The 25,842-nt window shown below is 37.1% G+C and overlaps 1 protein-coding gene across 1 annotated transcript in view; it reads right to left on the reverse strand.

The window, feature by feature from the left end:
* The window catches only part of Rala (RAS like proto-oncogene A), a 79,852-nt gene that overhangs the window by 39,608 nt on the left and 14,402 nt on the right, over nt 1–25,842 (reverse strand). The gene's annotated exons all lie outside the window — the stretch shown is intronic.

The following is a 25,842-nucleotide window of genomic DNA, read 5'->3' on the forward strand; positions in this document are numbered from 1 at the left end:
GGGTGTTGCTTGGATCTGGCTGCTGTGCTCTACTTCTTTCTGCTGCAGCCATTAGATTTGAGCCCTTTGTGTCACTCTGGCAAGATGTTCTGTTCCTGAATCAGCTGGGTGGGTCTTGTCTCTAGCCTCTTTGCAGGGAGTTCTGCTGAAGGGTTCCACACTGGGCCTGCACTCTGGGTGGAATGAGGATCCAGTGGGTCTCAGGCGGTATCATTCGCACACCGGGCCTGTGCTCTGGGTCTATTCAGGATCTGCGGGCCCAGGGCGTTCTCACTCATATACTGGGCCTGGGCTCTAGGTCTATTCAGGATCCGGCGGGTCCCGGGTGGTCTCACTCACTCACCAGGCCTGCGCTCTGGGTCTATTCAGGATCTGGCGGCCCGGGGCGGTCTCACCCATAATTCTATTTTGAAAGAGCTTTAAAACTATTTAAATTTATTAACAGGCCCAGGTAAGAGCCACATGTATACTTTCTCCATTGAAAGAAAAGATATGAGTACTATTTAACTTTCCAAAGCACAAAGATTCCAAGTTCCTTTTATTTATTTTTTTTCCAAAATTTTATTGATAAACAGCAATGAGACAGTTTCAAATCAAATCGGAAGTACAGTTTCAACAAATAACACACTGCATATATTCTTCTTAGTGGTTAATTGCTGTACAAGATGCGGACTTGAGATCCTATTTACAAACACCATTAGAACAAATCATTCTATTCATTAAGAGAATGCAACTATATATCTATCCTAACCACTTTGAATACACAGATACAAAATGGACATTCATCTGTATACCCTATTTTTTTGAAGTTCCGTTATTGAATATTATAGGTGTGTAAACTCAGCAAAATATTAAAAAAGAGTCCAGTAGACCATAATAGCATTGGGTCTTCTGTTTAACTGGCAATGTCAGAAATTATTGACCTGAGTCCCCCACAGCTCAACATAACAGCATGGCTTTACTTCCTATATTTCGTCTTCATACTTTTCTACTGGATGGTTAAGACCAAGGTAAAGCAAGACCTGTGCAATAAGAGTTGTAGCTTTTTGGTCTGAGAAGGTCAGTGAAATCCCCTCAGGATTTATCCTGAGATCCTGTACCTCAGATTGTAGAACCTTTGTCAGTGCAGCCATGTGGATGAGTCATGGCCATTGCTTGGCCAATGTGCTCTCTGTGAAAGCCTGAGAGAGGGTTTTCTCCCCATGTGACTCTCCTTAGGCCCACTCTATGTCATCGATCACTTTCCTCTTTGGCCCCATAATCTTCTTGATCAGAAAATTTGGGACACTACCGAGGTACATGACGTTACAGTACAAGTTCTCATATGTCCTGAGTCTTAATTGACCTTAGAAGGTTAGGGCCAAAATGTTGGCTTTCCTTGTAGCCCTCCTTTTTCTCTAATTTTGGTCTGCAAACTTAGGTTGTTAACCATCCAGAAGACAAGCTTATTGTTATTATCAAATGATTTAGGCTATTAAGCTTAACCTCACTATCTCACTCCAAGTTCCTTTTAGAGAGCTAGTATAAAACAAAGACTTAACCAAGACAGAATATAGGAAAACTGGATGGATCTATCATTTGAATATTGAGCAGAAATTCTAAATAAAAATGATGAGTACAATCCAGGCCATTAAAAGAATAAACCAAAGTGATCAGGTGGGATTCAATCCAACATGCAGGAATACCTTAATATTTTAGAGAGTCAAAGTAGTTCCTAGGAGACAAGAAAAATCATGATTTTCTCTACAGGTGGAGCAATAATATTTGTTAAAATTCCAAGCTCAGTCCTCCTAAAGTCCTTTAATATGGTAGAAACAGATGGTGTTCATGTAATATACTCAGAAACTGGCTAGCTGGAAACCAAAGCCATAAAAACATACCATGTTTAATGATAGTATAAAACCACTTCCACTAATGTCAGGAATAAGAGTGCCCACTATCATCACTCATATTGTTATAAACGAAAGACTTCAAAAGGTAAAGTTTTATAAAATTGAATTTCTTCTCAAGTGACCAGTTAGAATATACAAGTGGAAAAATAAACCCAATTTACAAACTTAGTACTAACAAAGAATATATAACTAAGGATAAAGTTAACATGTTCTGTATGATATGTATTATATATTAACCACATTTAGCTAACATAAACGGGGACTTGAGCAAATGAAGAGAAATCTTGTTGTTAAGACAAGAAAAGCCTATATTGGTAAAGGCACAAAACCTTGACAATAAAAAAAGACTTGAATTTTGACATTTAAAAATTAAAAAATTCTTCACAATAAACAACAACAAAACAAAACAAAACAAAACAAAACAAAACAAAACAACTGCCAAAGAACAAATCAAAGAACAAAGGCCCTGACTTGGGAGTTACCTGGTTTATTAAAGCTTTCTTTACCCTAAAACTTGTAAAGGTAGTTTCTGGTGCTGAGAACTGGCCTGAGTTCTGAGAAATGTAGTCATGCACCCAGGAGTACAGCCAAGACACGCATTACCCCAAAGCGTCCTCTAGCTCCTGCACGGTGAGCTTACTCCATCGTGCTGGCAGCCACTGATTTTAACTATTGCTCCTGTGCCTTTTCCAGAACATCATCACATTACAACCATGGATCATAAGGGAGGTAGTCTTTTTGCCTGATTTCCTTCACAAAGATGAAGCTTTTTGGACACCTCCATATTGTTACATGTATCCATTCATGCATCCTTTTTGCTTACTGCTGATAACACTCCACTGTCTAGAAGTACCATGATTTAGGTTGTTTGCATTTTTAAAGTTTTATGAGTAAGGCACCTATAAATATTCATGTATATATTCATGCTTTTCCTTTATTTTGGGTAAGAAACTAGGAGTAGGTCTGCTAAGCTATAAAGTTAAGTGTGTAACAAAATGTTTTCCAAAGTGGCTGTGCCTTCTTCCCCCCATGCATTTTCTAACTAAACTAGTACAACAGAATACTACAGTATTTTGCATGGACACATGAAAACATTTTTTGTTGTTATTTGCACACCTGGAGGATAGTGTTAAAACTAGAATTTTCTGAACTTTTGGGTAACTTTTTACCCCTCTTATGTTTCCTATAAAACAAGCAAATTAATAAAATACCAAGAGACAATGTTTCTATAGTAATCATAAGATCTTTCTATAGTTCCACTGGAGTTCACAGGGAAAGCTGCATTAGTGTTCATGGTTAAGCTGCCCATAACTGGAATTCTGAAGTGAATTAGAGCTATGACTTGACAAAAAAGGGCACTGATGTAGGAGTTCCTATCTTCAATCCCATTTCTGTTCCTGAAGGTTTGGTTCTGAGCAAATGACAACTTCCTTAAGATCATTCTGATCCATAAAACAGGGGAAATAGTCTAGATCAGCACTGTGCATAAAATTCTTAAGTGATGGGAATATTTGCTGCTTTGTCCAGTATGGTAGTCTCTGGCCACATGTAGTGATGGAACATCGGAATTATGGCGGTGTGCTAAGCAATTTTTTTTTTTTTGGTGGAACGGGGCATTGAACTCAGGTCCTTGCCCTTGCCAGGGAAGTGCTTATTCCACTGAGCCATCTCCCCAGCCTCTAAGCAACTAAATTTTAAATTTTATTTAATACTATTTAATTTAAATAGTCATATGGGACTAATGGCTACCATATTGGATAGCTCTGTTTAGACTCACTTTTAACTCATAATCTCTTAAGCATCAGGGAAGAGGGAAAGGAAGGTTATTAATACCTTTATCCTCAAGGAGTTAATATGGAGAAAGTCTTCCTTTCAATGATCATACCACAGAGGGCAGTAACTGAAAGACCTATCATCTCTAAGGTCCTCTCCTTAGAAATTTAATGAATGGACTTCTGAAATTTAATGAGTGGACCTCTGAAATTCAATGAATGAAATTCAGCAAGTACTTAACAGCCATTCTCTATCCAGTTTTTTATTGGCTCCCTTTCTTAATAAAGCATTATCACCCAGACTGAGTAACAAATATTACTAGGACTCTCATTTTGTTTACTGATTCATTCAATATTTTGAGTTCTGGGGCAAGTCAGATAGCTCAGCAGATTAAAGCACCTATTTATGCAGACACAGGGACTGGGGTTTGGTCCCTGGCATGTGTGCAGGCCCGCTCTCAGGGCATGCTGAGATAGCGATTGAGACTGGGTGTGGTGTCATGCGCCTGTAATTCCAGTGCGTGGGTGGCTGAAAACAGGAGGATCTTCTCATGTTTTTAACATTTTTTTTTTAAAGAATAGACACATTTAATTTTAATAATGTCCAATTAATCAGTATTTCTTTATGTAAATTTTATGCTTTCCCAAAAACCTGACAACTCTTAACTGACAAAGATGCTACTATATTTTGAATATTTATAAACTTTTATTGTCATTAGTTGTTCAAAAGATGGAAGGAAGGCCAAGGCAGAAAATAAACAGTAGTAAATGACATCCTAAATATTTAATGTTCTTCCTTCATTTTAAAGTTTGTGATTGTTTCTGTTTTGAAATGCAATAACTTAATATTTTTCAATCACCCAATATGATTAAGGAAAACATAAAATTATAACAAAGACTGAACTAAGAAAATTTATATGAAGGACATAAAAGCTGAAAATGTTGGGTTTTTTTTCTCGCAGAACCAGGGACTGAAGTCAGGCCCTTGCGCTTGACAGGGAAGCACTTACTCCACTGAGCCATCTCCCTGGCCCCAAAAGCTGAAAACTTAAAGATGGTACTGTTGATTTCTGCTATGGAAAAGAGCAGTTGGAATTAGTACTATTTTGTTCAGTGAAATTCTTTATCATTTATAACTTCATCATTATCATTATTTTGTATTCTCTTTAAAAAATAAACTTTTTAAACATGGCTTCCCATTTTGTGCTATTTGCAAAACAAAATTTATAATACTTGCCCAAAATGATGTTCAATATCAAAATATGGATACTTATATCAGAAAGCTTCCAACTACCTTCTGTTTGTAACAGTAAGGTTAAGATGAATGAAATAGGGGCTGGGAAGACAGCTCAGTAGAATAAGCACTTGCTTGGCAAATGCAAAGGGCTGAGTTCAATCCCCAGTTCTGCCAAAAAAAAAAAAAAAAAAAAAACCCACTTAAAAAAAAAAGATAAATGAAATAATGTATGTAAGGTATCTAATACATGTAAATATGTAACAAAGTGTATCCTAAAATGTTCTTACATTTTTTTTGGAAGACTATACCATTTTATGTAACATATATTATTTTTGTGTGTGTGGCTGGCTCAGCCCACCCTGGTGGTGAGGCTGGTGTGGTATGTGGTGCTGGGGATCAAATCAAGGTCCGTGGGCTTGCTTAAGCTTGCCTAAGCAGGCACTTTAGACTGCTGAGCTATGTCCCTGGCCCTATGTAACATATATTTAGGCCTTGTCCTTTCAAATTTGTCAGCAGTGGCCCTAGGGCAAAGTTTCTACCCCAGGTAAAGGAGCAAAGAAGTGACATGGAAGCTGAGACTTAAAGACAAAGCATCAGCAAGCCAACTAAAGCTATGATGGGATATGAAGCTACTATGTGAAGTCAAAGGCCTAGAATAGAACTTGTAAGCCAGGCCTTTAGATCTGTATCCTTAAGACAGTGGAAAAGACCAGTGTTTTAAAAGTAAGTGGAAGGCTTGCTGGTTAGCTCAGTTGTTTAAGCCTCTACAAGGGCAAACTCAGTCAGGTCTGGGAGACTGCAGTTAGATCCCCAACGCTACATGCCATACCAGACCCACCCTGAAGGCAGCCTGAACCAGCAAAATAAATAAATCAATAAATCAATACATCAATACTTCAATAAATAAATAAAATTAAAATCCTTCTCAACTTATGGGGCTGGGGAGATAGCTCAGTGGAATAAGTGCTTGCCTGACAAGGGCAAGGTCCTGAGTTTGATCCCTGGTACCAACAAAAAAAAAAAAAAAAAAAAAAAAAGAAAGAAAGAAACAACAACAAAAATAAATAAAAGTGAGAGGCTCTGGAGGCAGGAAACAAGCACAGGGCTACTAGTGACAGTGACTCTGGGCTACGGAGGAGGCTGGGACTCCAGAGACACTAACGTAGAAACAGTCACCCAAACTGGGTACAGATTACATGTGACGGTGCAAGGAAGTGAGCATCCAAGCCAAAACCTACTTCCTCGCTGGAGTGGATCTGAGTAAAGACTGGAAGAGGAACCAGCAGCATTCTAGGGAAAGGATGGGGTGGTGGTGGAGTCAGTGCAGGAAAGGGCAGAAATCAATACGAACATTTTAAAAGATCAAAGAAGCATCTGAAACTGGGCTGCAAAGACTGCATAGCAAGACCTTGTCTAAAAAAAAAAAAAAAAAAAAAAACTAAACTAAAACAATTACACAAAAGAACAAAAATCAAAATAAGACCATGTAGTTTAAGAAAGCACTAATAACCATTAAATAAAAATAATGTATGTTTTGCTTCTATATTTCTATGGTAAGTCTAGAAGGATATGTAACCTTCTGAACTTTGACCTATGAGAAGGGTATAGATTACATATTTGAAAATTAAACACATAAAATGTTTTGACAGCTATAAAACTGAAAAGAACTATTCTAAGTCTCGAAGTATAACAGATAACAATTTTAGGAGGTATAAAACTATAACTGCTATAGGTTATGTGTATGAGCCACAACTTGTATACAAAGTCAATTAGTTTTTTTATTGATACTTACAGCAAACCATTTATTGAGATCACGATAAAAAAGTTGATTATAACCAATCATTAGGGAAGGAAATAATTTTTTTTTCTTTTTGTATTTTAGTGGAGGTTCTACGGGGTCTCACTACACAGACTGGATTTGTACTGATTCTCCTGTTTTCATCTTCCCAAGGTGTTGGGGATTATAGGCATGTGCCACCTCACCCAGTTTCAATCAATGTCTTGGTGTGCCTCGGGGGTGGGGCTGGCAGGGCAGGCTGCGGATTGAACCTCTTACCCCTGCATCTGCCTAAGCAGGCGCTTTAATCCACTGAGCTATCTGGCTGGCCCAGGGAAGGAAATACTTTAAAGAGGCTAATAAATAGACTCTAATTTATATCAACACCTCTCCGCAATTTTGTTTTCCAGTGCCTGTCTCATCAGTCAGTTAGCTCTCTTTGTGTAAGAGCTTCTCTGACCTCTGGTGTGGACTTCCTTTTATTTTCCCCTATCCCCATATCCTGCATAATACACATTTACTGAATCAGCTACTGGGCATTGGGAGACATCTGAGATCCTTAACTTCAAGGATCTTAGAATCAGCAACAGAGATGGAAACAGGAGGGTAGGTGTATTAAATGAGAATGCAAATTTTTGTTTTCTGCATCCTCTCCTACTTACATCATACTTTTCTATATTGTTTTGCTGTAATTTGTAATGGCTACATATCATCCTGCAGATACACAGCAGTTGATTTATCACATTCCATAATGTATGAAATTAGTGCTTTTTCAAATTCTTGAATATTATAATGGATAAACACCCATTTCTATGTAGAAAATGCTGCCAATGAGATAGATTCTAAGAAATGGAAAATGAACAAATGATTTAAGGTTTATTGTACACACATGTGGTCCAAGTTCTCTTTCAAGACACTGTACCCTAATATGTAGAACTGTCCACGGCATTCTTACTATCATGAATATTCTTTCAAAGATTTGCTAATTATATACTGAAAAGAGCTCATCGTTAGTAACATCTTTGATTAATGAGAAGACACATTTTTCTAGTTCTTAACATTTTATGAGGTGTTTATATGCATTACTCAGCAGCAAACCTATGTCCTGTGTTACATTTTATATATCCTCATATCACCATTTGCTAGGTTTTCTTTTTTCTTGCTCTCCCACCTCACTGTCACTGGGGAGATCTGCTTCCCACAACTCATCAGGAAAAGACTGTATATGAAGTTCACGTGGTATCTAATGGACAGGATTGCTTCATTTTAGGGTCAAGAGGCAACGAACAAGTGAACAGGTTGACGGGTTGACTGACTCCTCCAAATATGACAATGAGAAGCATTTACTGAGTTGCTGATGCTTTTACTAGAACTCAGTTTTCCTAGGCTAAGAGTTCAAAAAGAAAATTTGTTTTTTGGAAGTAGACTGCCAGAATTAGCATGGGAAGCGAAGCTGTCACACAGGATGCTCTGTGTAGGCTGTGTGTGGCTAGGTCATTCAGTTGGGCTTTTCATGCTTTTAATCAGCCCCAAGTTCTATCACCTCTTTTGCTACTGAAACATGCTTACAGCCTTGTTGGGACACGTGGAAGCAGATTCCATGCACCCCTCCCTCCTGGGTAGGCAGAGGGATTCCTCTACCCTGCTTCACCCATGAATACCATCTGTTCTGTCTTCTAGAACCTGGAAAGGCTCTGCTTTGCTGATGGTCACTCCATCTGCTCCCATTCTTAGTGCTGTTGCAGATTTACAAATTTCTGTCTGTAAATTCTTTTTTTTGTCATTTCACAGGAAGGTGGGGATAAAAGGAGACAGACGCTTGAGTTGAGTCTATTGGCTTTCACCATAAATTTGAGTTAAAATCCTGACTTGATTTGGAACTCCCAAATAACTTAAATTTAGAATATGGAAAAGCTCAGACAGTAAAATTAGCCTGGACTTTGAAGAATACATTATTTAATGTCAACTTTTAAGAGTAAATTGGTTTCCTGAAATGGATAACCTAAGGATAATAAATAAAGACTGAAGTTTAAGATCAGGCAACATCTGCCATAAAGAAGAACAGCAATGAGGGTACTGGGAGATGCAAAAGGAGAGCATCGTCTTCTTTCCAGGGAAGGGGTGAAATGACATTTTACCCCCGAAACTGTTTTTTCCAAAGCACTGGAGCAAACTGGCAAACACTCAAAATTTATATGAGGACACAGTGATCAATCAAGGCCTCCAAAATTACCTATCCAAATTATTTTTACAAACCAGGAATTTAAAACCAAGGCTGACTTTATGGACACAAGGATTCCCTTTGTGCCAACTTACTAATGGCCTTCTACTATTCCTGTGCAGAATTTTGACTGAAAAAGCAATTAACTCCTTTTGTATAATAATGAGGAAGAGGAGGGAGTGGGAGGAAGAATATAAAGCAGTAAATGTAAAAATTCTAACTTGCTAAACCTAACCCCTCACATCCATTCAGTCAGGGGAACATCTTGGTAGGCACAGTAAGACGCTCAATGGAGCGTGGTGGTATGTGCCTATACAGTAATTCCAACTACTCAACAGGTCAAGGCAGAAAGACTGTGTTTGAGGCCAGACTGGGCAATTTAGCAAGACCCTCTCTCAAATAAAAAGGCCTGAGTCCCCTGTAGCTCTGCCAGGGGACTTATCTAACATGCCTGCGGACATGGGATCAGTTTTTTAAAAAATGCTTACAGTATACATAAGACATTGAAAATGTCGCTTTAATTCTGAATTTATCACAGGCTCATTCATTTCCAAGAGCTCCCTTGCCTACCACTGTACTCCTCATCCCATCATTTGTACTAATGACCCACTATTTGTAGAACCTAAGCTCCTTCTCAATACTTTTTCATGATTTTATTTTTATTTTTTTTCATGATTTTAAAAATAACATATGCACACCTCATATAAATTGGAGAGAAAAGAGGGGCAATGTCCCTTCCCCAGACCTAAATTTCAGTATTAATTATCCTACATTTTTATCCTTTTTTAAGGACCCATTAATTACAAAGTATTCAACTAACTGTACGGTTCAGGAAGCTGGTAGGAAAATTCCAAGGAAAGCAGGAAAAACAAAAAAGAAAAAGATTAAAATAAAATCATAATACCTGGGTACATTTTAACTTTGGAAAATAATTTCCATTTATTGAGCATTTGTTCTGTGTCAGACATTTTTTTCAACTACTTAATTATCTTGCAAACTCTCAAAACAACTTTTTATCTATTATCACATTTTCTAGGTAAGAAAATTAAGCCACATGGAGCTTTAAAACACTGTGCCCAACGGGCTGTGTCTCACTGGCACAGCATGTGCCAAGCTTGCACAAGGTCCTGGGTTCCATACCTAGCATCAACTGAGGCAAACAAAGTAAAAGGCCAAGTTCCCCAGGTCACACTGCTTATATAAAACAACAGCAACTTGAACCCTAAAAACCAGCTCTAACTGTTGACCACCCCTTAATCTCTTACTGGGGCTATGGAAGAATAACTAGTGAGAAATGATCTTACATAAAGACTGGGGGCCTAGATTAAGAGGCAATTTCTTTTAAATATAAAAAATAAATTCTCAGTGGTAGCTAAGAAAAGCTACTGAATACATGTTTAAAATCAGTAGTATTAAACCAGCAATTGTCACACCAAAAACTATTAAAATATCATTTACAAATACAGAAATTTCACAAAACACGAATACTTGGATCTTATTTCTCAGTACTATTCACAGTTTAGTGTTTCATTTCAGAAAAACAATTGCTTAATATCAGGAATCCTATAAAATACTTAGCCATATACTATGGTGCACACATGCAATTCCAGGACTGAGGAAGCTGAGACAAAAGCATTGCCGTCAGTTCACAGCCTGCTGGGCTACACCCTGAGTTCAAGGCCAGCCTGAGCTACATAGCAAGACCCTGTCTCAAACTACAAGAAAAACAACAACAAAATAAAAGTTTAAAAAACCCTTATATAACACAATCATATAAAAAGGAAGCGACATTTCCCCTCTTTTCTTTCCAATCACAATCACATGATTAGGGAATGTAAAAGAAAAGGCATATGGTAAAATTCAATATCAGTTTCTGCATAGAATCCTTTTGAGTTAACTACTAGCAGCTGCCACTGTTAAGTATATGACTGTATTTCTAATGAAATGCTTCACAAATCTGAGGCCCATTTTTGTACAGAGGCCACACAAAACCTTTGTGTATTTATAAAACTAAAGCAAACATATTTCATTTTTTAGGAATGCCAATTAGGGAGAACGTGAAAGTGAAGCGTCTTTTCTGAATATGAGTACAGCATTATTTTATGCAGCTGCCAAGGAACTAAGAAAAAACTGCTTCTCATTTTGGGCCTATGCAGAGCCCCCTTGCCCTGAGAGTTTATAGTACAGGCTAATAAAAAAAGCAGACCACACATTTTAACACAAAAGAAGGCAGACAGCTGTTTATAAAGAAATACCCCTATTTTCTCTGGGCCACATCAAAACTATGAACCCTCTGGGTGACTTGAGTGTTAATCATTCTGGGTGAGTTAATAATGAATCATGGCCTTCTTAATACTGTTAATTCCCTTTCTCATTGAAAGGCATGATTGTATTACTAATTTCTATCAGTTTTTTGAAAATAGTAGTTAATGTTTAGAATTTTCTCTTTGACTAACTCTGTATGCTAATAATCTGCAATCTGAGCAACTATATCGAAGGCAGCAATGTGCAATACAAAAAAAATGGCTGAATACCTCTCATCTTTCTCTCTAAATGGGTACCACTTCTAATGTCTTATCAATTGTTATTATACTCTTTTTAAAATAAATTTTAAAATAAAGTAAAAAGGTCAAGAAAAAAATTATTAAGGTTTATTGTAAGCATTAATGTTCATTTGTCTAATCTTGCAAACCACACGTATTGTTGTATGTTACTGTTTCTGTCTTTGGTTTTGCTATTCGTTTTTGCTTTTACTCTTTAAAATAAAATTAAATTAAAGAAAAAGAAAGTTGGGCAAATTTTAAAGTTATATAAAAGATAACATGAAGTTACAAACAAGGAAAACAAAAATGACTCAGGAATATCCTGAAAGTCACAAAAACATCTTATAGCATCTAGATTTTCCTTCTTAAGATTGAGAACTAATAAATCTTAAAAATTTTAAATGACTGTAACTTATAAAGTCATAAAACTAAAGTTACAGTTTATGACTGACTATACCCAAAACAAACAGGTCTATATAAAATAATTATACCCTTAAAAGAGAATCTGCCTGTGGGCAGGTACTATCAAAGGTGTTCATAAACCAGGAGTATGACTCAGAATCATCTGTGGCCCTCTTTTCCCACAATGCATTTACCCAGAATCCATTCATGGAGATTCTGATTCACTGGCCTGGGATAGTGTACATGGCTAGATCCTTCTAGTTCGTATCTCTGATTAAGAGCCATCACTGCAGCTGGACATCAGTGGCACATACTTGTAATCCTAGTGTTTGGGAGGCTGAGACAGGAGGATGCCCCATGTTTGAGGATAGCATGGGCTACCTAGTGAGTTTAAGGCCAGTCTAAACTACAAAGTGGGACTCTGTCTCAAAACAAAATAGAACTTGACAAAACAAAATAAGCCATACCAAAACAAACAAAAAAATCCAAAAAGAGGCATTGCTGCAGAGTGGGGCAGAGCTCAGTGGCAGAATGTATGCGCCTATAATATGTACGACCCTGGGTTTGATTCCCAACACCAAAACAAAACTCCCAAAACCAGCACTGTGCAACTATGAAGTTAAACCATATGAAATTACCAATCTGAGTCTTTTTTATTATATAAAAAACCGTAGCAACTTCCTATAGTTCATCTAATAGAAAATAGGGAGGGAATAAAATCAGTTAACATTTTGTGAACCTACTATAATTGTCTCTTGGTATCTGTGAGAAATTAGTTCCAGGACCCCTGTATATACAAAATCTGTGGGTTCCTTATACAATGTAGGGACCTCTTCCAGTACACTCTAGGTCTGACAGTCAACTTACTGTACCTAATACAATGTAAACACTTGTTCTACTGTACTCTTTAGTGATGACACACAAGAAAGTCTGCATGCTGAGTAGAAGTGTGATTGTTTTCTCAAATATTGTTGATGTGCAGCTGCTTAAACCAAGTGATATGGAACCTACAGATATGCAAGGCCAGCTGTATTTTGTACAAGGTACTTTACTAAGCTGCTTATACTTGTTTAAAAAATTATTTTTAAAAAGAATACAAAATAGTAATAAAAATTAGTAATGATACAGAATTTTACTAAACATAATATAAATTTAACATTATTTGTTGCATTACCAGATATATGCAGGCAAAACTGGAAAACCAATAAAGAAAAAGCTATAAGAAATTAACGGAGAAAGACAAAAAAAAAATGAAAAAAGAAGACTAAAAAATTAAGCATTAACTGCTCCTTTCCATAGACCACTGGTGATAGTTCTGTAACAATAGGCAAGAGGTGGGCAAAAATATACTTAGACTTTGTATGGAGAGGTGAGAGGGACAGAGAAGCACCTAAGAAGAACAGTCAGGAATGCCACAGCACTAATGACTTATGTCTGGGAGAAAGGCAACTGGGGTTAGAGATACATTATACATGGTTACAGATGGCAGAAGAGACCAGAGAACATTCATTTAAGACAAGACCCACACTGAGTAAAGGGTTAGCCCCTCCCAGTTGTTTCCAATATGTCTAATCACAAGAAGAGTAGCAAGAGTAGATGCATGTTCCATTCCTCTGCCCAGGACTGAGAAAGGGGAGTTAAGTGGCCTGTCTTTAATGGGTTTGCCAGGCAGAATCATAACTCATCGACAACAGTCCAGTATCACATAAGCTGGACAGCAGGCCCAGGCACAAGTGAACCTCCAGTCTTTCCAAACTTTATGACAACCAACCATACATTTGAAATTCAAACCAGCTGTTGTAAGAAAAGTTGTACCATATTATTTTAGGCTTTTAGAGTTTAACTAACACACAGTACAGTGTAATGTCCAATGGAAGGTTAAGGCCCCACAGACTTTTCTTAGAGAACTCCTCCAATATAACTTTTTCAGTATAGATGTCTAATTTTGCAACACAAAAAGATACTAACAAGTCTCCTTTGTCCCTTCTCTTCCTTTCTTGTGACACTAGGGATTGAATACAGGACCTCAGGCATGCTAAGGCAAGTACTCTACCACTGAAACAAATTCCATTTTAAAAATTTTCTTTTGCTAAATTGCCCAGGCTGGTCTTGAACACTTGGTAATTCTCCTGATTCAGCCTCATGAGTAGCTAGGAATACAGCTGTGTGCAAACACACCAAGCTCACTTTCATTTTTACCTAGAAGTCTACACTACAAGATTTTCTGAAAGTCAAGTAAATACAATGAAACTGAAGAACCACAGAAGGGAGGCTTAAAATAATCCAAACCTTTTATCTTTCACATAAGGAAATAAGGGCTCCAGAAAACCGCAGTCACTCGCAGTAAGTTCCACTGAGAGCTGAGGTGGAATTAAAACTGGAACTGACCCAAGATTGCATGAGTTTCAACAGATGGGTTAAAAAAAAAGAGATGGGGGGGCTGGTGAGATGGCTCAGTGGTCTAAAGCACCTACTTAGAACAAGCTTAGCAAAGCACGAGGACCGCGGTTCAATCCCCCAGCACCACATGCCAGCCAGCCCCACCCCCTATTGGGCTGAGCTGACCATACACACACACACACATACACACACACAAATTAAAAAAAAAAAAAAAAAAAAAAAAAGAGACGGGTTGAACAGATTTATTTTACTTGGTACTGGTACTATACTGGGCTTCCAGTCACTGGCCTGTCACATGACAGGACTGAGTTTCCTTGAGCCTAACTTCCTGTGGCGCTGGCTGCAATGGTCCTAGCAGTTTCAAGTTATGTCACGTGTGCACAGCCATAGTGTTGGCTGCGAAGTGACAGTGCTGCATGAAAACACACTTGTTTCAGAACACTCTTTAACAACAAAGCATTCTAATTTCCAGATGATTGGCTGCAGCTCATAAAACTTGCTTCTTTTTCTGGTGTTTGCTGCTGTCATGACTCAACAGTGGCCTCATAACTAATCCCAAATCAGCAAGCCCTGACTCTAAACCTTTCCAAGGATGACAAATGAAAGGTTGAAGCTCTCCTATGTTACTTTTATAAGACGGCAAATTGAGCAACTGCAAGCATGAATGGATAAAGCCTAGATGGCTTAGGCCTAAATACAGTTGTTACTCTCATAAACTCAAGAAAGACTTGAAAGCAAGCAAATTCATATAGTTCTCAATTTTGAATTGCTAGTCATATTTCAACTGATAGGATGTACTATAATAAACAGTGTGAGAATATAATATAGAATAGAGGTTTTGACTTGATACTACAAAAGGCTACATACTAACTAAAATACCAAAGCGACTACAAAGCCCCTTAGAGGAATATTGGCTGTGTTTTTATGTAAGCTAGATTTATTACAATAAAAAGTGAAAGGCTTTCGATACAATGTGTTTAAAATTCTTCTGAGAATGCATATTGCTTGTAGATTAAAATTTCAGTTCCTTAATCCTCTCCCATGTGATCCAATTCTGCTCATTTCATTTTCACTCCCTACCCTTTAAAATTTATACTGTTGATTCTGAAGCACTCTGCCATTTCTACTAATGAAATATCTGTGGGCAATATGGGGACATACAGCTTAAATGACACTTAGCAAAGTGAATGTATAAGTAGGTGAACAATGGTACGAAAGAAGGTAAACAGCTTGGCATGATCTAACTTGAGTAAAGAAACAGGAAAGGCATACTTGACATTAGACTGGGGAGGGGCAGAGGATGGATAATTAAGATGTGTTGTGTGCATGTGCCAGCTCTCCACAATTAATGGAATCATTGTATTGCGCACACATGTACTAATAAAAATAAAAGTTATAAAACATGTAAAAAGTTTACCCAGCCACTGAAGAGCCTCTGTAAATTGTAGAACTGTAACTGTAAGCGATTTACTGAGGTATGACTTAGAATAAACTGCATATATTTAAAAGTCTGTCCCCTGGGGATTTCTCCCTTGGCCCAACTCCTCCTTCCCCAAATACCAATCTGATTTATGTGACTACAGGTTAGTCAGTATTCTCTACAACTAAGTAAAAATGAAACTATACAAAATATATTGATTCTTTTATATTGATTTCTCTTAAAAATTTGAAATTTATTTTTAACCAATACATAAACATGTAAAAGTGTATACATGAACAGGTTATTATGTACTGTTTAATCTGGCTTCTTTATCCAGCATAACTCGAAGGTCATTCCTATTATCTGTATCAATGGTTCGCTTCCTTTTCTTACTGAGTAGTATTCCATGGCAGAGATACACTGCAATTCATTTCCTGTCAATCTAGAGGTAAAAGTCAATGCAGTAAAGAAAGGACAATATTTTACAACAATGATATTGGAACAACTAAACATTCATATGTAAAAAATAAAAAAAACCTTAGACCTATATCTTATACAGTATTAAAAATTAGCTCAAAATGGACCATTCTAGTGTAAAACCTAAACTATAAACACTCTAGAAGAAAGCACAGAATTAGGCAAGTAACCTTGAGTTGGATAATTTTTCAGATTCAATATCAAAAGAAAATCAAGCAGATAAACTGGAATTCATCAAAATTTAAGCCTTCTGTTCTTAAAAATACAGTTGAAAAAAATGAAAGGATAAGCACAGACTGGGAGATAATTTTTGGAACTTAAGGCTAAAATTACTGAGCAAAAGACAAAAATAGGCAGATGTTGGCTCACTAGCAGGATCTTTTTGATTACTTAAAATGTCAGAAATGGAATGAACTGTCTGTAAGCTTCTATCAAAGAACTGAAGTAGAGAAAGGGATTTGGAGATGGGACTGATTAAATTCCTCTTTAATCTAGAGAATTAAAGGGAAAAATTAAAACAGAGCTTTTGTAAATCAAGAAAAAGGCTAAAGGGGAAGGGATATATTATAGATTAGATACCTAAGATATATTATGTACATATACAAATTCTTTGTGATCAAAATAAGCATTATGTATGACACACATGTACTAATCAAAAAATTCCTTTTTATTCTATATGCAAATTACAGCAATGTCTAAGAGGACCAATTCAATGCATATTTGCTGTAACGGTATTCAGTGATAAAAGAAGTAAGTTTGTGTTTGGTTTGCATTAACTCAATCAAAATGTTAATTAAACATCTCTCCCTAATAGGTGAAGTGAATGTACCCATAGAGGTAAAGAGAATCATTCATACAGAACCTCTTTGGTGCAGTGGTGCCTGCCTTCTGATTGCTCTGCAGGTTCCTAAATGGTTCCAAACATTCCAGACAGCTTCTGTCAGTGCCCTTCACATCACTGACTATTAGCTTTTCTACTGACTGAAGAGTTGTCCTCTTTCATTCTCTAATCCCTGCACCTTGTATTTACAAACAGAAAATCAAACTCTAGAAGTTGACTTTAGAGAACTGTTCAACAGTGTTGGTAAAACTTTTGAGTCACCATCCTCCGCCCAGGAAGACTAGGAGCCCTACTTAATAATTCCTGACAGAAGGGAAGGAAGAGTCAGCAAAGCAGATGATTCCAACTATTACCACATTTGATAGTTATGTTGTATGAAAATTACAACGGTGTAGCATTAAAAACAAACGAAACAGCAATCAGAATTTAAGAGACTAAGGGTCAACTCCTTCCCCTAAATAAAATGAAACTGTCATGGATAATTCTGCTAAGGCAAGTTGACATTTTATGAAATTTTCTTAACAGATAAAACAAGTGCATCAACTGTATATGATGTGACTGCAAAGAAATTCAATCTTCTGAGAAGACAGTTGCTAAAATCACTACATAACAAGCGTGAGGGGCATTAGAATTGCTATATTCTTCTGCTTATCTGTATTCCAGTTTTCTGCCAGGTATGTTAATTTTGCAATTAGAAAAAAAAAAACTTATTAAAAGAAAAACATTTAAAATGTTTGTTGTTATAATTACACTGTCACAAATAGTTACTCTTGACAATGATGGTAACACTGGCCACAGGCCAAAGCTGGATGTACACAATGTATTATTAGAGGTTCAGTAGACACTGGAGTAGGTCAATGTGGGAATCAGCCCCCAAGAGGACTCTATCAATGACCCCTGTCTCCTGGTGATCATTCCGCATGTGGGTTTCTACGTTCTTCTGGGCTTACCTATGTAGATAATGTAACAGAGCAGAAGTGAAGGGATGACATTATCAGGACTAGGTACTTATAAATGACTCAGCTCTCTCCTACCTTTATATGGGGGAGACAGTTTTGTGGGCAGGTCTAGGGAGAGGCCGGCAGAGCAAGGATTTAAATGTCCTGTGGATAGGCATGGGAGTGAGCAAGGAAGCAGACTCTGGATCTAGCCAAGTCTCAGAGGACCACGGCCTAGTGAAATACGGAGCCAAAGTCATGCAGCTAAGCTACTCCTAGCTCTGACCACAGAAAACACTAAGAGGCACTAGACTTCTGAGGGCAGCTAGTACCCTGGCTACCACAAAGAACTAAATGTGAAACACTGAGAACACTTAACAAAGACCTAAATAAGGTGTAGGGTCACATTTATGAACAGAACACTTACTACTGTGAAACTGTCAACCCTCCCAAATTTATCTATAGATCCTCAAATTTATCTATAGATTCAACATGACACAATAAAAATTTCAGCAGGGATTTTTCGGAAATGGTTAAAGTGGGGAACAGCTAAAGCTCAAAACACCCAAGACAATAATGAATATCATCGAAGTAGGCAGAAGTTGAACAACTAGACCACCTGCATTTGTGAAATTTTATTTATAAAGTTTTAATGGGACCCAGTCACTTTGTACTGTTTTCATACACTCTGTATCTACTTGTCTTAGTTGCTTTTCTTGATGTTGAGACAAAATACCTGACACACAAATTTAAAGGGAGAAAGGTTCCTTTAGCTCTGTTTAAGAGGTTTCAATCCACAGTTAGCTAGCTCCAAGGCAGGGGACAAAAGTTCATGGTGGCAAAAGACAGCAAAAGCAAGAAGAGAAAAACCTCTTTCTGTCCCTTATATTGTATCCAATCTACCCAGCTTAGGGGTGGTCCCAAAGCAACCAGTGGGCTGATCCAGCAAATGCCCACCCATAATCCCAGCACCGCGTTAGGAATCAATCACACTCTGGATTCAGCCACCTCCAAAAAAACCCCTTATGGTTGTATGAGGCTTTGGAGTTCATCTTGACACATATCATAACACTATTTCCTAGTTTAAAAGCTGAAACAAATCATTGTGGCAGAGATCATCTGGCCTGCAAAGCCTAATGTATTTACTATTTAGCCTTTTATAAAAACCTGTGCTAACCCCTCTTCTACTACATGACTCATTAGAAAGTTACAGTAATTAAGAGAGTTTGGCATACATAAATGGGCAGACCAGGAGTTCAAAGCTTTTTGCTGCAAATATGTAAAGCATATCCTTTTTAAAAGCTAATGTTACCTGAACACAAAATGGAGACATGATATCTAATTTGATTAAAATCTTCCAGTTTCACTGGATTTTGAACACATTTATTAAAAATACAAAACAAAAAAATAGCATATTTTCATTAGTTGGTAGGAACTGTCTAACCTGAAGGGAAATGAAAATGATCAAGCCAAATTTCATAAAAAATCTGTTTAATTGTTCAGTAGAACTGAAAACTGATAATAGTTAATAAGAAAACCAGCCAAAAACATAGTTCTCTGGATATAGATCTATATATTTATGTAGAATTCATTCAATTATTATAGCCATTAAAATATAAAACAGACTTATCTGAAACCAAGCATTTCAATCAGTGTATCACAAAGTTATTTAACCTGGCTAAGAAGATGGATTCTACATAAACAAAGATTTTGGTTTTATTATTTTTAAGATTTTAATTTTATGTTCTACTATATTTCCAGTACTTGTAAAGGGACCTATATAATTATATAAATGAACCAAGAGTTTTAAAAGTTGTAATAAAGCATATTCAAATACAATATATTATTCTCATTAAACATTTTTGTGTTAACATACAATTTTTTTTGAGACTGGGTCTCACTATGTAACCTGGCCTCAAACTTATGGCAATCTTTCTGCCTCAGCCTCCTGAGTGCTGGAATTACAGATGTGTGCCACCATGCCTGGCCACAATTTTTAGACATGGTATAGACCTATAATCCCAGCACTCAGGAGGATGGGGTAGAAGAATTACAAGTTCAAATTCAATCTGGGCAACTTTTCAACTTAGTGAGATTCTGTCTCAAAATAAAAATATAAATGTAGGGCTGAGAATATATAGTTTAGTGTGAGGGCCCCAGCTTCAACCCCTAATATCAATTAAAATGTTCTGAATTTTATAAATATATAACCTGCTATTATTTCCTAATTTATACTTGATGACTTAGAAGGGACATGATATAACTGCACAGCAGCACATGGGTATGAGTGAAAAGTAAATACACACATGAGGAAGCTCTGGAGTTAAGGACCAAGAAGAATCACAGCTCTGCCAAAGAGGTATTCAAAGTGAATTGGTTCATTGCCGGCAGAGAACAAACTTAAGACACTTAGAGACTTTCATACAGGAATAGACTTAACAGAGTCATTTTATATCTGATCAAACTAAAAAGTGAGCTTGTTTTCTATATTTTTAACATTTCACCCTTAGAATAATTCATTTGTATTGTATTTTACAAAAGTATGTCTCCCTGCTATTAAAATGTAAAAACAGAGATCATTTCAGAAGCATTGTGATAGGAGTAAGCCTGTCTAAAGGCAAACCTTATCAGAAGGTTAGTTTCTTCAATTTCAACGTCTCCCTGGGAGCCACTGAAGGTGCGCTGTGATCTGCCCACAGCCTCCTGCACCTCTCCTGTGAGGCTCCTTTCGCTTCTCCTCTTCACTGCATGGTTTACATCCGTAGTCCTGACACCCAACATCCAATGCAACTTGATGCATCTCCTTTGTCAAACTGCTATTCATTCTCCTTCTGGAAATTGTTCACCATTCCTTGAGTGTACTGTCCTTTTCTATGTCTAGCATAGTGCCTGGCCCATAGTCGCAGTTTATAATTTAACAAACATTTTTTAAACAAGACTTGGATTCATATCATCATGATGTACTGTTTCCACCAAAAAGCTCCAAGCTTCTATTCAAAACTTTACTGACAATAAATGAACATCTATTAGCTTCAAACATTAGCGTATACACTACAGTTTCTTTCTCCTTTTTTGCCATAGTTTTATTGATAAATAGCAATGAGACAGTTTCAAATCAAATCGGTAGGACAGTTTCAATAATTAACATACTACATACATTCTTCTTAGTGGTTAATTGCTGTATAAGATGTGGACTTGAGATCCTATTTATAAACACCATTAGAACAAATCACTCTATTCATTAAGAGAATGTAACTATATACCTATCCCAACCACTTTGAATACACAGATACAAAATGGACATTCATCTGTATACCCTTTTTTTGTTAAGTTCCATTATTTGAATATTATAGGTGTGTAAACTCAGCAAAATATTCTAAAAGAGTCCAGTAGTCCATAATAGTATTGGGTCTTCCGCTTAACTGGCAGTGTCAGAAATTGTTGACCTGAGTCCCCTACAGCTCAACATAACAGCATGGCTTTACTTCTTATATTTCGTTTACACTACAGTTTCTAGAACAATAAACCCTCAATAATAATCCTTCTTCTCTTTTTCATTGTGTTTAAGAGGCTACAACTGCCAACATATGCCAGACTGGAAATGAAGAAACACACTCTGGCAACAACTTTCATCTCAAAGTTACCTCGATGTGACTGACCGAAAGGGAACATCCTTTTTGAATCTGGTGCCTACACTTCCTATCCTCAAAAGATTTGGAAATTTTCTTCAGCTTTCATAGATTTATTTATTTATACATTCAGGTTTTTTGCAGAACCGAGGATTGAACTCAGGCTTGCGCTTGCCAAGGAAGCGCTTATTCCACTAAGCCATCTCCCCAACCCCTATCCTACAAAAGATTTGTAAAATGTGTTTATGGATTAAAATAAGATAAAAGCACAAAAAGGAAACCTGCTTTTGTTTACTCTTAGCTCAATCATTTTAATGTGGCAGTTACAAAAAAAAAAAAAAAAACTCAATTCTGGACCCGAATGATACTGTTATAATGATAAAGACAACAGATTTGGAAAAATCATTGAAACGTCATTATATCACACCTCTTGGTCCACTGACACAAGAACAAGCAAAAATACTGTCTCACTCCACAAAGAATGGGTATCATCAAGAAATCAACCAATTACAAACACTGGTGAGTGTGTGGGGAAAAAGGAATTCTGCATTGCTGATGGGAATGTAAACTAGCACAATCATTATGGAGATCAGTATACAGATTTCTTAAAAAACTAAAAATAGAAATTCCATCTGATTCAGCTATTCCCCTTCTAGATCTCTTCTCAAAAGAGTTAAAATCATATTATAGAGATACATGTAAAACCATATTTATAGCAGCACAATTTAGAATAGTTAAATCTTGAAAACAGCCAATGTGCCCATAAACAGATGAGTAGATATAGAAATTGTGGTATTTATTACACAAGGCAGTATTACTCTTCCATAAAAAAGGATAAATTGTGTTATGATTTGTGTCTAGAAAGCTTCATGTGATCATAGGTGGGGTTTTTCAGAGTGTGTGACACAGGAATTGATTCCTATGCAATGCAAGGGCACTAAGTTAAGGGTGCGAGTGCTACCCGCCCTAAGTACCCTGGGTAAAATTAAGGGACAGAAAAGAGCTGGGGTTATCCCTTGATTGTTCTACCTTGTGACTGCCATGAACGGTTTCTCTTCTGTAATGCCTGTACGCCATGCCACCCTGCCTTGGAGACAGGCAACTATGGCCTGAAACCTCTACAAACTTGTGAGCTATCATAAACCCTTACTCTCTTAACTTTGCATATTGGGTATTTTGTCTCAGCAATGAGAAAAGTAAATAAAACAAGTAGAGTCCTTTCTAGGAAATTGTACCTTGAGGCCATATTTTTCAGTGGGATAAATAATAAACACAACCTTAAATATTGCATGGTTTCTCTTATATGAGACACCCAAAACAGAAAGGGCAGAATAAAAGATAGATAATAGAAAGCAGAGAGATCTTTTTCAAAAAGATGGAAATGGCTTCTACAAATGGAAAAGGGGACAGGGTTGGAGGGAACATGGAGGGTAAGAGAGGAAGGGGATAAAAAGAGGATTCAGATGTGACTTGAACATGTGCAAACTCCCCCACAAAAACGTGGTCATTGTGTACTACAAAAATGTACTAATAAAAACATAAAAAAGAAACAATAAGGAGTAATATACCAGCAGAATCTGGGTTTGTTACATTTTACATCTCATTCTATACAATGAAACAAAACTTTTAAACATGAAATTACTAAAATCTCACAAATGGCACAGGTTAATTTACTATTTTATAATCTGAATGGCAGCAATGCTCTGCTCTGACAAGGATACCTTCTAGGTTTTAAATGATTTTTTTTTAAACCCACCATGTATATTCTGGACTGCATTTTTTTAAATCTGACTTTTTTGGCTGAAGAAAAACTGTTATTTATATCTACAATTTAAGATGTAACACAAGCTGAGTGTAATAGCACAAACCTGTAATCCTGGCACTCTGGAGGCTGAGGCAGGAGGATCACTGCAGGTTCAAGACTAGTCTTGGTGAATTTACGGCCAGCCTGAACTACACTGTGAGGCCCTATCTTAAACAAAACAAAACCCCCGAAACACTCCCCTCCCATAAAGATGTAATACAGCTACACATATTCTTAGTACCCAATCAGGCAGGGGAGGTTTTGCAGGAAAATGAGATGAAGGATGCAATAATGGGAGCTGGGGAGATCGCTTAGTAGCCTAAGTGCCTTCCTGGCAAGTGCGACAACCCAGGTTTGAGCCCCAGTATGACATGTTGTGCCTGCCATGCCAATCACCCAATTAGATACATGCTGCACATACTTAATCCCAGCACTGGGGAGGCTGAGACAGGAGGATCACTACGAGTCTGAGCTGCATAGCTAGACCCTGTACCAAATAAATAAATAAATGATTAAAAAATTTAAAAAAGAAAAGACACAATAAAGCATATCTTAAGTAATACAATCTCATTCTTTTACTTGCCAATCTAAAAGAAAGCAAAACATCTGTAAATCAGATGGTTTAAAAGTATGTATTCATAAACATTCTAACATAAAAAACTATACTGTGTTTGCCAAATATTCTCTTAAATACTGAGGGAACTGTTAGCAGAAGAAATGGACCAAAATGTGCTATGATACATGGGAAGTTGAGCTGGGATAAAATTTACCAAGTTCAAGACAGAAAATCCTTGGTAATCCAACCAAATTATCAGAAATGACACATTATCTCTCAAAATAATCATAGATGATATTATAGCTTGTGTTTAAATGGTTTCCCAAAGCCTCATGTTGTCATAGGTGGAGATTTTCAGAGGTGGCTGGATCTAGAGCATGTGATGCTGACGTTAAGGGTGTATGAGTACTATATCAACTCAACTCACTGACTAGTTTGGCACTGCCCTAATCCCAATAGCCTAGACACAATATAAAAGGGGCAGAAAGAAAGGGCTAAGGTTCTTTGCTCGCTTGCTTTTGTTGTCTTCTGCTTGCCACGAACTGTGATGCTTTTCTGCCAAACCACCCTGGCTCAGAGTCAGCCAATTATGGACTGAACCTCTACAACTGTTGAGCTACAAACTTTTCCTCTTCATTTGTGGGTGCTGGGTATTTTGTCTCAGCAAACAAGAGAAGTAACTAAGACAAATAATAACCTCTTATTTGAGTGTCCTCTTGAGTACCTTATTTCACTATCCTCTTTTTTCTTCTTCTTCTTCTTCTTCTTCTTCTTTCTTTTTGGTACCAGGGATCGAACTCAGGACCTTGCATTTTCCAGGCAGGTACTTATGCCACTGGTCTATCTCCCCAGCCCAGATACTTATCTTACAAGCTCATAATCATGAGAATTTCCCAACAAGACCATAATCAATAAGAAAAAAATAATTTAGATACCAGATATAATTTATATAATTATAATCTATCCTACCAGTATGCAGGTAGGACACTTTTAATTTTTAAACTGTACTTAAAATTTTTTAAACTGATGCACCAACACATAAATATTATACATATTAATGGGGTACTGTTGTTTTGATAGGTATATATACTGCATAATGCTTAAAGCAAGTTAAACATTATCTCCTGAAGCATTTATCATTTGCATAGTGAAAACTTACTTTCACAGCCCCTTCCTCTAGCTTTTTGAAATGTATATTATTGTTACCTATAGTCACTCAATGGAGAATAGCACACTGAATTGTATTCAATTGTATTTGTGAGTTCCTCAATTTAACTGAATAGTTAAAAAAAATTCCTGGTGACTGGAAATCAATATGATCAATTATAGTCCCACCCTTAGAAGCTATTACAAATTCGGAACAGTTTTACTCAGATTCCTTAGGCTGTGGAACTCTGAATTCTTCACTGGCATTTTATAGTCTTTTCCTGTTTCCATTGTCCCTCATGGCTCACTCCTGCCAGTGTGCCACCTTTCAGCTGCATCTTCCAGCCATAGACTATGTGCAGAACGTGCAACCCAGCTTCCTGCTGTAAGGCACAAAGTGTGAGCAAGCGGGTTTCAGGTGACCCCCTAAGGACTCTCCTGTGCATCAGAAACAACAGCCTCTAGCACTATGGCCTTGACATTTCTACTCTGGATGTTCAAAAGCACTTCTGTTTACTTCTCAGTTTTTGCTTTTCAAAATTCCTGACTCTTAATGATGCGGTCTTTCGTTTCACCGCTCTCACAGGGTTTGGTGGATGACTAAACGGAAATAATGAGTCTGAAATTGTTTCTGTCCAGCCAGTCACAGGAGAAAATCTACATTTCGGAGTAACTTTCTCCTCCCTTGTCAAGCAGGTTTCCTGTTTAAGCCGTAAAACATGATCTCCAATGAAATGAACGTTATAACTATGAATGTCCGTTTTGTATCTGTGTATTCAAAGTGGTT

This window comes from Octodon degus, unplaced genomic scaffold (genome assembly GCF_000260255.1).
Source record: "Octodon degus isolate 3935 unplaced genomic scaffold, OctDeg1.0 scaffold00031, whole genome shotgun sequence".
Taxonomy (NCBI): domain Eukaryota; kingdom Metazoa; phylum Chordata; class Mammalia; order Rodentia; family Octodontidae; genus Octodon; species Octodon degus.